Source organism: Sminthopsis crassicaudata, chromosome 2 (assembly GCF_048593235.1).
Source record: "Sminthopsis crassicaudata isolate SCR6 chromosome 2, ASM4859323v1, whole genome shotgun sequence".
NCBI classification, from domain to species: Eukaryota; Metazoa; Chordata; class Mammalia; order Dasyuromorphia; family Dasyuridae; genus Sminthopsis; species Sminthopsis crassicaudata.
The window spans coordinates 10,040,486-10,055,572 of NC_133618.1; the positions used below are offsets into that span (position 1 = coordinate 10,040,486).

General features: G+C 38.9%; 1 long non-coding RNA gene across 1 annotated transcript in view; it reads left to right on the top strand.

Annotated features, from left to right (window-relative positions):
- The window catches only part of LOC141553948 (uncharacterized), a 267,988-nt gene that overhangs the window by 246,960 nt on the left and 5,941 nt on the right, over positions 1–15,087 (top strand). The window contains exon 5 of the long non-coding RNA XR_012485730.1: positions 3,470–3,526. This is a non-coding gene — a long non-coding RNA (uncharacterized LOC141553948). The remainder of the gene's footprint in view (positions 1–3,469; positions 3,527–15,087) is intronic.

Genomic DNA, 15,087 nt, shown 5'->3' on the forward strand with positions numbered 1-15,087 from the left:
ATAAATTCCTTAGGGATAAAGTCTGTCCCATTTTTTAAAATTTATATTTCTGGAGTAGAATACAGTGCTTGGGACAAAATCGATATTTAATTAGTGCTATAATGCTGGGAATGATGACATAACCTATATTCCTAGCTATTAGGGAGTCTGAAATGGATAGATCTCTTGAGCATGGGAGGTGGGTTAATTTTATCAGGTGTCCATGTTGTTCAGCATTAATATAGGGATGTGGCTGCCTATGGAATCAGGCAGGTAAGAAGCAGAATAAGTTACAGCTTATCAGAGTAGGAGGAGAACCACTAGTAGTCCCTGACTTCCAGTTTGGGTGAGATAAGGAAAGGACATTTTGGTTGGCAGAGGAAAAAGAAATGAAATAGGAATCGACTAGAGTGCCATTTTCTTGGCCACCTGCTATCTTCATCTCATTGACCCCAATCATTGGTTGGTTCTGCCTCTGCTTCTTCCTGAGTCTTCCATTTCCCTTAATATGCCAGAGCTATTATAGTAGCAGTTATAATAGCATTTATATGATGCTGTAAGGTTTCCATATTATATTCTTCTTTGACTTTGTATACATTTTAGTATGTTGTTTCTCCATTAGAAATCTAACCTTCTTGAAGACAAGAATTGTTTGGGCCTTTCCTTGTATCTCCAACATTTAGCTAATTGTTGACATAAACCCTTTAATACATGTTTGTCAACTGTCTTAATCTTCCTAAGAACCTTTTTAAGGTAGGACTATTATGATCCCTATATACAGATGAAGGAGATAAAGAGGGTAGATGATTTGTCCAGAGTCACAAAGTGAGTGTGTTAAGTAGGATTCTAAATCAGGGCTTCTTGATTCTAAGTCTAACATTCTTTCTATCATATCAGTTAGCTGTGACATGTTATTAGAGGGAAATCATTAGAATATTGCTAAATAACAAGAGAAAGGGTGTTTAAAATATAACCTAATAAGTATTTAATGAATAATTTCCTAGCTTTGTGGCTTCTGGAAGAATATTTCTGGTAGATGAAGCTAAGGACTATTGAGGCGCATGAGACAGCAAAAAGTTTGAACATGATTCATCAAGCATTTGGGAATGCTTCATGGGCTAACAGAAAGAGTATTGGATTTGGAATCCAAAGATCTTAGCATAGTCTTGACTCCTTTCTTTACAATTTGTGTGACCTAGGTAGGTAATATCACCTTCTATGACCTCTTCTATAAAATAAGCATGCTAGATCAGTTTATGTTTAGGTCTTTTCATCTCTAAATTCTATGATTCTTGAGATTTTGCTGCTATAGATTCAAATCCTAGTTGTATTATTTACTCTGAGGATAGGGTCAGATACGTCGTTTAGCCTCTTTGTGATTTCCTTCTAGCTCTAGATTTGTCCTGTGTGATTTTGATTTCATCCCATAGTTAATGAGGAGATTGGACTAGATTACCTCTCAATTCCACTCATTACTCATGTGATTCCTATGGTTTTGGAGGAAAATGAATCCTTAATTAGTTCCTGATAAGACTTAAATTGCCTTTTTTTTTTTTTTTTTACATTTCATATCAATCAATGATGATTTTTTTGAAAAAATGAAGATTAAAAAAAATTAAAAGAAAGCCTGGTAAGATCAGATGAAGAAAAAAGAACATGTAGTACATTTTTTTTGGCGTGTGAAACAATTGGGTGTTAAGAGTCTTTCCCAGTGTCACATAACTAGTGTGCTAAATATCTGAGACTCAATTTGAACTCATTTCCTCCTGAGTAGAGGGCCTTGTTCTATCCAATACACCATCCAGCTGTCCTGCAACCCAATTAAAGAAAGGTTGAAAAATCTCATGTGATGCAAATAGAAATGGAAGAAGATGAAGTGAAAGAAAAAGACATGTGGATTGAATTTGGCAAAAGCTATTGGAGACCTTAGAGAAGGTAGCTTAAATGGCCTTATGGACATTGAAACCAATATCAGAATTAAAGGAAATAGACATGTAGATTGAGAAACAAGATGTTGGCCACTTAGTTAAGAAGTTTGCCTGTCAAGGAAAACAAATGTTGTTGAAAAAGAACCTATGAAAATACTTGAATCACAGAATTTTTGCATATGAAAGGACCATCATTTCCATGCAGCATCTGAACAATTGTTTCTAAAGCCCAAAAGTTTGGTTTAAAGATTTACACTGGGGGGAAATCCACTGGTTTCTGAGGCAGTCAATTTTACTCTCATTGCTGGAAATTTTTAAAAAATTGATTTCAAGTCTAAATCTTTCTTCGTGAAATCCTTCCCTCTTTGCTTCCAGTTTTATTCTCTGGAGACAAAACAGATCAAATGGAATGCATCCCCCATGTGACAGACTTTTAGAAACTCAGAGACAGGAAGATCTGAGTTCAAATTCCAGCCTAGACACTAACTAGCTATGTGATCTTAGACAAGTTACTTAACATCTATCTGCCTCATTTTCCTTATTCATTTGGTGATTTATAATGCCTCTTATAGCTTTGACTATGCTTCCTCTTAATATTCTCCTCTTCAGATCAAACATCTCCTGTATAGCTTGTGGGGGAAATTAATAAAATAAAGATGAAGTTGGGGCTAGATTCTAGGAGTCTGAGCATTTGCTTCTCTTTGTCTAAAAAGGGCTACCTCAATCAATCCTTGATTTATTCATTAATATTATTATTTATTATTATAAAATCTTGATCATTTTATTAAGTGCTTACAACGTGCCAGGCACTGTGCTAAGGGATGGGAATATAAAAAGAGGCAAAAGGTGGCCCGCTGTTTATATTTTAATACAAACAAATAAATGCAAAGCAAACTATATTCAGGATAAAAAGGAAGTAATTGAGAGGAAAAACATTAGAATTAAGAGAGGAAAGCCTTCTGGAAAGAAAAATGGGATTTTAGCTGGATCTTAAAGGAAGTCAGTGAGGGCAGTGACTAGAGTTGAGGAGGGAAATATTCTAGGTATTAGGGTCAATAAGAGCAAATGCCCAGAGCTGAAAAATGAAATGTGTTGTTGACAAAACAACCTGTCTCCTGTGACAATGATGTTCCTCCTTACCTCTACCTCTTAGAAACCAAAATGACCTCCAAAGTTCAGTTGGGTTGCCCACATGAAGTCCTTGCTACTTTCTTTACTGGTTAGTAAAGTTTCTGATATTATAGACTCACAGAATGTCAGAATTAGAAGGAACCTTAGCTGTCATCTTGCCCAATCTATGCACAAAAGGAACCCCCAGTATAGTATATCCAAGCCATGTGGTCATCAACCACCAACTAAAGATCTCTAGGAAGGAACCTCTAACAGCCCAACACACTAATGGGTGGTGGGAAGAGGATCGCTTATCTGCTTTTGAATACCTCCAATATACTTGAATATATCTTGCTCAAATTTATCTGTGTATGTTCCCATCAATTCCAAGCCTTGTAAAATATAAACTGTTTTAGTACAAGAATTGTACTAATTCTGATTGTGTCTTTCAGGAACTTTGAGTCCAGGACCAATGTATTCCTTCCATTTATATCACTCTATTTATATCAGTAAGTATCCAGAACATTATATCACTAAATATTCAGAATGCTTAAAGTGACTGTTTTAGTACAAGAATTGTTTTCTTGTTTTTTTTTTCCTTTGCAACTCAGCACAAAATATGTTTATTGAATAAATGAGTGGCCCTAGCTCCGTTTAAAAAAAAAAATTATAGAATTTTACATTAAAGTTTATTTCTAATTCTGATTGTGTCTTTCAGGAACTTTGAGTCCAAGACCAATGTATTCCTTCCATTTATATCACTCTATTTATATCACTAAGTATCCAGAACATTATATCACTAAATATTCAGAATGCTTAAAGTGACCTCTGAGCAGGAAGGATTCAGATAAAAACTCAGCAAAAAATGCTGCAAGGTAGCTCAGATTATCAGGTCTTGGCAAGCAGAGATTTTTTGCCTCTGTAGTTATAATGTTTTGAGTTAGTCCTGTGGATATTCTGACCTACATAAAAAAGGATGTCAGCCTAGGAGACAGCTGGATGTCCCCCTGTTCCCCGCACTGCCCCCGGCTGCTAACTGACTTCATCAACCAACACTTCATGACAGATCAAGTCTCCCAGTGAGACCCAAGGGCTCTATTTATCCATCAGATTGCGAAGATTTCATGGGGATTTAGTCAAATCAGAGATAGGACTTCACCTTTGATAAATAAACTCTGACTTCTTCCGTCCACCAAAGGAGACAAAATACAAGTGAGACTGGTGATTCAAGATTAGTTTCTGAGGGACTCATGTTTTTGAATATAGCCCTTTGATGAATCACAGGTAAACTTCTTTCTTCCCTTCCCACAAAAACTGCCTTGGGCTAACAATGAGTGGCCCTAGGAAGGATTGGGAAACATTCTGTGTTTTCAAATGAGAGAGTCATCTCTCATTTTAAAGAAGGGAAAAATCTTGGAAGATTCATCCCATAGCAAGGATGATGTTTGGATTTTTGGAACATTTTAAAGGTCAAGCTGTCGGCGAAGATCTTTGCAAGCAGGTTGAATTATTTACTGTCTGTAATCAAGAAGTCTGCTACTACTTTTGGCTGGAACAGATTCTCCCATGATATTGTGAGCCCATAGAATCACATGATCAAAGATGGAGAGGTAGAAGCCAATTCAAAGGCCAACTAGTCCTGCTATCATTTTTGGCTGGAACAGATTCTCTCATAATATTGAGAGACCATAAAATCACATGATCAAAGATGGAGAGGTGGAAGCCAATTCAAAGGCCAACTAGTCCTGCTACCACTTTTGGCTGGAACAGATTCTCCCATGATATTGCGAGACTATAGAATCACATGATCAAAAATGGAGAGTTGGAAGCCAATTCAAAGGCCAAGTAGTCTGACCCCCCATCACTTTACTGATCAAGAAACTGAAGTTTATAGTGTTCAAGTGAATGGTCCCCAAGGTCATATAAATTATAAGTAGGAGAGCCAAGATTAGATTCTAGATCCTTTGATTCCAAGTTAATAACTTTCCCCACTATACCACACTGCTGCCCAGTTTCTACTGTAGCTCATTGACTTACATACTTTCTGGTCATTCAGATTTTCCCACCAGAGATTAGATTCTGATTCCAGGACCCCAGAGCTCTGATAAGTGGGCTTTGCCCAGAACCAGGTTGCCATGAAACACTTGTTATAATACTTATCATACATAATCATACTGCTGTATAAATACTAAAATCCCCCCTCAACTTTGTAGCCTAGTCCCCTTTATGTGTAGTCTTTCCTTATTAGAATGTAAACTTCTTAGGGAAGGAGCTGTCCAACTTGATTACATCTTTAGCATTTCCTGTAATTTCTGGCACACAGTAAGTGTACATACTTTTTATTTACACATACTTTTTATTCATCCGTCCATTCTTTATTAATGAACAAATATTTGTTAAATTAGAGGGAGAGAAGCTACCTCTTTATTCATTTGAAATTAAGAAGGGGGAATAGCAAGAAAAGCATCTATCTGCATTCCCATCCCTTTTATGACCAACTTACATGGCCTAGAGTTAATCACTTAACCTAATCTTCATTTTTTCTAATTCATAAAATATAATTAAAATGCATTTATAGATCATTTAATATTTGATGAACATGTTCTCTTATGTTTAATCTTATCACAATCCTGACTCTGAGAGTCTTTGTAATGATTCATGGATGGCTCTGCCTCCCTGGGTGCTTGGAAACCTAATGTTTCATCAGGACTCCCCAAACTTAATGTTTCAGTGTTTCAATAAAACTCCCTCTCATTGATGGGATGGAGATGCCTCATAATCCTTGGTTTCTCTTGTTTTATTTCCATTCTTATTTTTCCACAGAATCAAATATAAAATCTTCTCTTGGGCTTTTTTACAACTTAGCCTCTTCCTACCTTTCTAGTATTTTTGTATTTTACTATGCCAATTATTCAATCCATCTATAAGCATTTGTTAATTACCTATTTTGTACGAGGCACTATATTATGTGCTAGAGATACAAACAGAGGTAAAGGATAGTTTCTATCTTCAAGGAGTTCAGGATCTAGTGGGGGGGGGCAAAAAATAAACAAATTTGTTCCAACCATGAACAGAATAAATAGGAAATAATTCAGAGAAGCCCACTTTACCATATAGATCTTTCTCACTGTCATCTGATAACACTTTCTTAGTTTTTCTTTTAGAAGATACCTTGTCTCCCACTATTTGCCTTTTCTTGGCTGTTCCTCTTTGCCTGGGATGACCTCCTTCCTTTTTTCTATTTCCCATGAGGCTATCTTCCTTTTGCTCTGTGTTCACCTTATCTGTAAATACTTGTGTGTTGTCGTCCTCATTAGAATATAAGCTTCTTGAGGACAGAGACTGTGCCTTTGCCCTTCTATGTAGCCCTTGCAAATATCATCTCTTTTTAATCCCGGAAGGTAGATACCAGTATGATACCCATATAATATTTGGGGAAACTGAGGCAAGCAGAGGTTAAGTGAATTACAAAGCATCATGCTGTTAGTAGGTCTTTGAAATATGATTTTGAATGAGATGAGGTGAGATCTTTCAAGACAGTTGTGAAAATCAAGTAAGGCTTCATCTACTTCAGAGTTTGAGTAGGCCTGAAGGACTGTGAACATCGAGTCAAGGGCATAATTGTGTTCCCCTCTCATGATACCTCCTCCCTATTTCAGCTAAATATGGGCAACTATGTACTTATTGGTCAAGTTCAACTTCATGGGCAGATCTCGAGTTTAGACTGTAAGACTCTCAGCCAATGAGGATGAGGGTCAGTGGTGGGAGGGGGTATTTTACTTTAGGGATTAAAGGGGCTGTCCTGCCCACAGGAGGCGCTTCCTCTCTTCGATTGTCTGCTTGAAGGGTTGGACGCCCTTCTGGCGAGAATGTACAATAAACTTTGCTTTTCTCTAGAGCTCTCTCCAGCTTTTTTATTAAATGGTGACCCCTCACCATTTCCGTACCACACAGTTTAAATGAACTCAGATCTTTTTGACTTCAAGTCCAGAGGTCTACCAACTATACCACCTGGCAGCCTGAATACCTACTATTTGCCAGGCATGGATGCTAGGGATAAAAAAGCAAAACCAGAACAAAGACTCTCCATCCCTCACGACTTGTCTTTTCTTGGCTGTCCTCCCCATGCCTGAGATGCTCTCCTTCCTTATCTCTATTTCCTGTGGAGTTATCTTCCTTTTGCTCATCAGTAAATATGTGCATGTGGTCTGCCTCATTAAAAGGAGAGATTGTGAGGGCTGAGACCATTCCTTTGCCTTTCTTTGTATCCCTTGCACTTAGGCTAGAATTCATAGGAAGTCAGTGTTTCATAAGTTCTTATTGAAAAAAACTGATTCTGCGTTCTTTGTCCAGAAGCTATCTCAGAAAGTCCACCAAGGACCATTTTGAGGTTGGGCAAAGCCAATCATGAGGCACTAAGGAATGGAAAAGTACTACAGATTCAGAGAGAAGTAAACTATTCCACATGAATGAAGCTCCTCATTTCTTCTCATTGGGACCATTGCAGCTGCCTTCTGCTTGATTCTTTGTCCTCCTGTCTCTCCCTCCTCTCATCCCTCCTCTATCCAGCTACTACATTGATATTCCTCTAGCCCCAATCTAAACATGTCCTTCTGCTGCTCCAGAAACTCCAGTTGCTCCCTGTTGCCCGTGGGGTTAAACACAAATATATGTGTCTGACATCTGAAGTCATCAGTCTGGCTCTTGGCTCTAGCCTGGTTCATTACTCTTCTTCACATACCCTGTAGCCCGGCCAGATGGATCCATTTGTCGTTTCCTTTACAAGATATTCCTTCTCTCACCCCTCTACCTTTGAATCATAGCCTCCCCCATCCTTGAAAGGCTCTTTCTCTTCATCTCTGCTTCTTGGAATCTCAGCTCACGTGCCACATCCTATAAGAAAGCCCCTCCTGCTTCCACCAATTATTAAGATCCTTTCTCCCTGCCACGTGAAGTGTTCTTGTTTTGAGGGCATTTTCTAATTTTCGATATTTCATCTTTCACTCTCCCTCCTTCACTTTATTAGAATGTAAGCTCTAAGACTATGCCAAAAATACTAGAAAGGTAGGAAGAGGCTAAGTTGTAAAAAAGCCCAAGTTTTGTTTTTGTATCCCTGCCATCCAGAGCCTGGCACACAGTAAGTATGTAGGCAGCTAGATGGAATAGTAGGTAGAGCTCTGGACCTGAAGTCAGGAAGACTTCAGACTGGCTGCATGACTCTGTACAATTCACTTAACCTCTTTTTGCCTCAGTTTCCCCAATGTAAAATGGGTATCATACTAACATCTACCTTCCAGGGTAGATAGGACAAAATGAGATGATATTTGCAAGCTCAGGGCCTGGCACATAGTAGGCACTATATAAATGCTAGCTATTGTTCTTAATCAGTGAATACTTGTTTAATTAAGAAGAATCAGAGGATATACTATTAGCTATTAAATGATGAATCTTTGAAATATGACAGATATGGGTTCCCCAAAGGGAATATGTATCAAACCAAATCATCACAACTGATGATGTCCTCTTGGGATTTTACCAAACATTTTACAAAGCTAGTTTGGGCTTCTGGGTTTTACTAAGTATAAACCCATGTCATCCTGGGAAATGCCCAGTCCTGCAGTTACATGGCCCATCTGGTGCTTCTCTGAGTAGTGAGTTAGTGAGTCCTAACTCTCCCATCAACTTCTTGCCCAGGGCTATACCTCTCCTGGGAGGCCTGGAACCTCTTGGGTTTGTTTAGTGAAAATTAAACTAGTGTCTTCTCTAACAGAAAGGCCGAGATTTGAACTTGCCACTCCCAGTGCCCTATCTCCCACCATGAGACCTCCAAGCCACAGGCATTTTGCTCTGAGTCCAGTAGATGTCCCATGATGTCAGTGCCTTTAAACCACAAAGCCCACCCTGTCCACTTAGAGGATCATGGGATTTGGATTAGACATTCTCTGTGGGTGTTCTGATTTAACAGACAGGACCTGACTCAAATTGAGAAACTATGAGTCAATGATAGATTTTCTGTTATCTTTCTTTGTTGCCTTTCAATGGATCTGCATAGCTACCTGGGACCTTACAAAGCCCCATCAGGGCATTTGGAGACCATTCTAATGGTGGCTACTTCATGGACATATAGCTGCTCTTTAGGCCTTTTGTCCTTCCCTCCTCTCTTTATGTTTTCTGGATGGTTTTGAGAGAATGAGTTAATATTCCCCTTCCTTTGTTCATTCCAATACCTCAGCTGATTTGCTATTTCATCATGGGATCATAAATAAGATCATGCATTTGAAGCTGAAAGGAATTTTTAGAGTCCATCAAACCCAGTCCTCTCATTTTATAAATAAAGAAGCCGAGGGTGAGAGAAGTCAAACATTGTCACACAGCAATTAAGTATTAGAGGCAGGTTTGAATCCAATTCTTCCTAACCCTGAGCTCAGACTTTTAATCACTTCATCATATTGTATACCACCAAGTCCCATTTCACAGATAAGAATATGAGCCCCATTCCCAATATATGCAGGAAACAAATATTATTCAAGTATCAGATAGGTCTTGCACTTAAGTCCATTGGATCAGAGAGACCTCAAGGGCTGCCTATTCTTTTTATTTGTTTGTTCATTTAGGGGCTGTCCATTCTACCACTTTTACTTTCCAGAGGAGGACAAAGAGGCTCAGAGAGTTAGCTGGTTGACCAAGGTCATGAGGGCACTAAGGGTCAGAGGTAGTTTTTGAACCTAGGTCCTCTGATTCCAGAGTTTGGGTACTTTCCAATGCATGGCAGGCATTGTAAATCAATCACAGTTCAACTGGATACCCATCTCCCTCTTGGAGGGAAGAAAGGTCCATAGGGAACCTTCCTTTCTTTGCACCAAAAGAAATTATCCAATGGCCAATGTTAGGTGATGTACCTCCTCACACACATGTAGGTTAGGTTGCTGGAACCCTGTCTTCCTAGAATCAGCCGGAGTCAGGATAATCAAAAGTCTTTATTCTTGGTCTTTTGCCGTGGAGGTCAGGGGATTAGATCTAGCAATCTCCACATCTCCTTCCTCTCTCTCCACCGCCAGGAGAATGCCTCAATTTCCTCCTCTTACTCCACCTACTCATGTCACTTCCCCTTCTTTGTCCACACCCACCGATCCAGCCAGCACCAAATAGTTGGGGAGGGTCATCCTTCAAACATGTTAGTAGAGAATTGTCCAATTGGCAATTAGTCTCACGTGCTCCATTATCCAAGTGCCTTTGCTCAGTTCTAGACCTTTACATTAGGTCAATGGGTCAATCAATGGAAATTCATTCATTAAATATCTACTTGGACAAGGTACTATTTGTGGGGTGAAGATAGAAGGATAAAAATGAAATAGCCCTTGCCTCCAATAAGCTTGAATTCTCCAAGAAGAGAAAATGGGAGCACATGGAAATATATACAAATATAAGTTCATATACATATGTAATATATATATATATATATATAAAATAAGTAGAAGATAATTTGAGGGGGATGAGGAAGAAGCCCCAGAAGAAAGGTAAGGGAAGGTAAAGAAAGCTTCAGCTAGCACCTGGCCTTCAGAGAGTAGACACCCCCCTTTTTTACTTTGTTTACTTCATCACATACTCTATCACCCTTTATCACTAAACTTGGATCAGTGGGCCTGCAAATGCTTCACATCTGTATTTTGGCCCTCAGCCAGTGCCTAGCACCCAATAGGTGCACAGTGAATATCTGTGGATTGCTCTCAAACCTTCTGAGAAGCAGTGGGGTATAATGTGGTGATGTGTTAGCTGTGAAGTCAGGAGACCTGCATTGGAGTGAAGCTCATTCTGTGGGATCTTGTGTTCTCACAGAACTTTCCCGAACCTCAGCCCTCCTGTGAGATGGATCTGGTAGGACTTTGACTAGACCTTAGAGCATTGCTGGGAGCAAAACACTTTGCAAACCTTAAAGTCCTCTGCTAATGTCAGTTATCTTGTGTCTTGGTAAGATCTTCCTGAGTTTTTGCTTCACTTTCAAGAATTCAAACTAATTTCTCTAATGTGAAAACAATAGTTTAATGGAGACCACAGAATTGGAGTGAAAAAGAACATCAGAGTGTCTCAAAGTTTTTGATCTCTCAAACTTTTGACACTCTAATAAAATATGAGAAGCCCCAAGAAACTTTGTGGCTATGGGTTATATCTATCAATATTCATCATATTAAAAAGTGTTGCTGTTGTTCTGTCATTTTCAGTCACGTCTGACTCTTCATGACCCTATTTAGAGTTTTCTTGACATAGATTTCTTTCTCCAGCTCATTTTACCGATGAGGAAACTGAGGCAAACAGGACTAAGCAACAGCTAGTAAGAATCTAAGGTCAGATTTAAACTCTGATTTTCCTGACTCCAGGCTTCTGTCACGGATTCCCTGAAAGGATCTCAGAGACCCTTTGATGTCCCCAGACCATCCTTTGAATATTACTGCTAAAGTTCAATCTATACCTAAACATTAATCATCTCTACAATATTCCCAAATATTCAAGCACCAGACTTTTGAAGAGAAGGAAGCCCACTATCTCCTGAAGCAGCTTATTCCACTCTCATTGTTCAAAATAGTAATATTTTATATCCAGATGGCACTTCAAGGCTTGCAATGTAATTTGCATAAGTTATATTATTGTTATATTGTCAAAGCAATGCCCCTAGGTAGGCATCCTTGTTACCTTTTTTTACTTATGAGGAAACTGAGGCTGAAAGAGTTTAAGTGACTGGACCAAGGAGTCAAAGCTCCCAAATGTCTGAGACCAGATTTCAGGTCAGTCTCCTCCTGAGTGAAGCCTTCTACCTCTGCCATGTGTTTTCTCACATTCAACCTAAATCTGCCTCCTTGATTCAAGCTCTATTCTCTGTAGCTCTGCAGAAAAAGCCATTTCCCATAATCCTTCATATAGTGACATGTCAATTATATATAAAGTAAATGTCTCTCATCCCTTGATTATTGATGCTTAACTTAATAATAATAACTATTATTAAAATAGGTCAATAACCTTGCAGATGATGCAGGAAAAAAATCTAATTCTATATGTAGGTGGGTCTCCACCCCTTCCCTAGAGGAGAGGCAGTCTGGAATGAAGAAATAAAACATTCCCTCTCTTCATGCAATGTCTGGGGGCTTTGGACAGTCTGGGAGCTAGCTTCCACTGGTCATTACTAGTGTGGGAGTGAGGAAGTGGAATCCAAACCATTTCCAGGCCCTTCCTGTTAGAGCTCCAGTTAGAATAATTCTATTTCTCTTCAGAGAAGTCCATTAGGCACGAATGACCACATGCAATTCTCAGCCTTCACCTTTACTACTGAGGGTGAGGGTGGTGGGAGGAGATGGCACTGAGCCTCAGGGAATTGAGAGGACCCGCTTTTCATTTAATTAATGACATGCAGTGAGAAGAATGAGGAAGCCAGTTAGAGCAAGCTGAGACTGGAGCTTGTGGGCTAAAAATAGATGTCACAACAAGACTAATTGAGACCTGGCAGATGGATCGTGGTCAACATTTGTATCTGCCTGAGCCTCCTACCACTTCCTGGGCATTGGTACAATGGAAAAAACTCCAGATGTGAAGTGGAGGACCTTGTTCAAATCCCGATTCAGCCCTCATCGCTCATGTGATCCTGGACAAATCATTGCATTTTTCTCCACCACAGTTTTTCCCTCCATCAAATAAGAGATTGAATTCGATATCCTCTGAGTACCTTTGCATTTCTGTATTTCTAATTCTATAACCATCTATGATTTAAATATGAGAATTCTGTGATCTCAAGTATCTTAGACATATGCTACATATGATGTGGACTCAGTAAGCTTTGGGAGGAAAAGATGGAGACAAGACCATGGTTTAGGTCTTGGAAGAGCCCTCAGAAGTCATTGATTCCACTTCTGGATAAAGAAATGGAGGCACAAAACAGGAAGCTATTTGTACATCTCTTCTCCACTCTAGCCTCTGTCTCTCATGAGTAAGTGAGAGTCTTCATTTTGGAAAGGGGCCCAGGCTAGCCAACCATATTTCCCCTCTTGACTCTGCTCCTGATTTTTCAGACTTCGGTATCCTCTCCCTCTATGTGGATGTGTCTCCCTCTTCCCCTCTCCAGCAATTAGGCTCCCTTTTGTGTTTTGTCTTTACCCCTTGGAATGTAAACTCCTTGAGGACAGGGATTGCCTTTTAGCCTGTCTTTGTGCTACTAAAACTTAGTATAGTGGCAGATGTATGGTAATCATTTAGGAAATCCTTGTTGCTTTGCTTGTCAAAGACACAATTATCTGAGGCAATGTTTTTGAACTCAGTTCTTCATGACCTTAGCCTAGTATTCTCTCCCTACTTACTACTACCATCATTTCTACTTCTATTGCTACTACTACTATTACTACTACTTCTACTGCTATTACTACTACTTCTACTGCTATTACTACTACTGCTACTACTACTACTATTATTCCTCCTTCTCCTCCTCCTACTATTACTACTACTTCTACTGCTATTACTACTACCGCTACTACTACTACTATTATTCCTCCTTCTCCTCCTCCTACTATTACTACTACTTCTATTGCTGCTACTACTATTACTACTATTACTTCTACTGCTACTACTACTACTACTACTACTACTACTACTATTACTACTACTTCTACTATTACTACAAGTAGACATGACTGAAAATGACTTAATGACAACAATTCATAGATATAACCCATACCAACAAAAGTTCTTGGGAGTTCTCATATTTTAGTAGAGTGTCACAGGTTTGGGAGATCAAAGGTTGTACAGACCTTTCAATGTTCCTAAGCAGTATTCTACTCCAAATCTTTTAAACACTAATTTTTTTCTCTGCTTATGCTCTGTGGCTATAGAGCAGGAAACCCACAGTCTCCAAAGAATCAAAACAATGGGTAACTCAGCCTTCTACCATCCATGACCATGGAGAAACATCTGATCAGTAGACAGGGGTAGTTGCAAGTCACTAACAATGATGATAACAGTAAACTTAGTACCTTGATCAGAAGTTGGCCAGAGACACAATAGGAGCAAAAGAAATATGGAAGAACCTCCAGAGGGTGATCCCGGAGCTTGCATAGTTCAATGGATCTGAGATCTCATCAATGTCATGGCTATCTCCCAGAAGGAAACTCATTCCTTTCTTATACCCAATCTTGTGAGACTCTGACTTGTATACCCTTCCATAAATCCTCCTCTTCCCAGTAGGCCCTTAATCCTTCCCCTGCTCAAAATAATCTGCATCTGATAAAAATAATAAAGTCAAACATTTGGAGCTGAAAGTGATTTTAGATGTCATCCAGTCTTCACCCTTTATTTTACAGATAAGACTTAGGGATATTAAGTGATTGACCCAGGTTTACCCAGAGAGTAAGCATCACAAGTAGTATGTAGTAGAAAAGAAGCAATAGTAGTCACAGCAGTAGTAGTATTGATAGTAGGAGTAGGAGTAATAGTAGTAGTAATAAGAATAAGAAGTGAGGGGCAGCTAGGTAGTACAGTAGATAGAGCATCCTCATCCTCATACTATCCTCATCCTCATTGATTCTGACCCTGCTTCCACAAAATATTTAAAGACCAAAAAGCCATAGAAGCACTCCAATGTAGCAATAATCTTCTAGAAAGAATTTAAGGAGCAGCATTGATAAGCTATACAAAATGGCTAGTGGGTTCCCTGAGATGTGCCAAGATAACCCATGGAAGCATCAAAATACATTACTGATTGATATTATCAGTGAAATCATCATTATTCATTATTTATCAATCATTCAATTACATTCATAATAATGATAGCTTTAACTTATTAACTGTTTTGCAAAGTGTTTAACAGATATTATTTCATTTTATCTTCTATAATCATGTGAGATAGGAACTATTTTAATCTCCATTTTAGAGATGAGAAGCAAACGTAGGCTAGGACTTTCCTACAGGCACAGTTCATAATAGGAAAGGATCAGGATTTGAACTCAAGGCTTGCTGAGGAAATAAAGAAGAAAAGGAAAGAGGGAGGAAAAAGGGAGGAAGTGAATGAAAATAGAGGAAAAGTCAAAAAGAATCC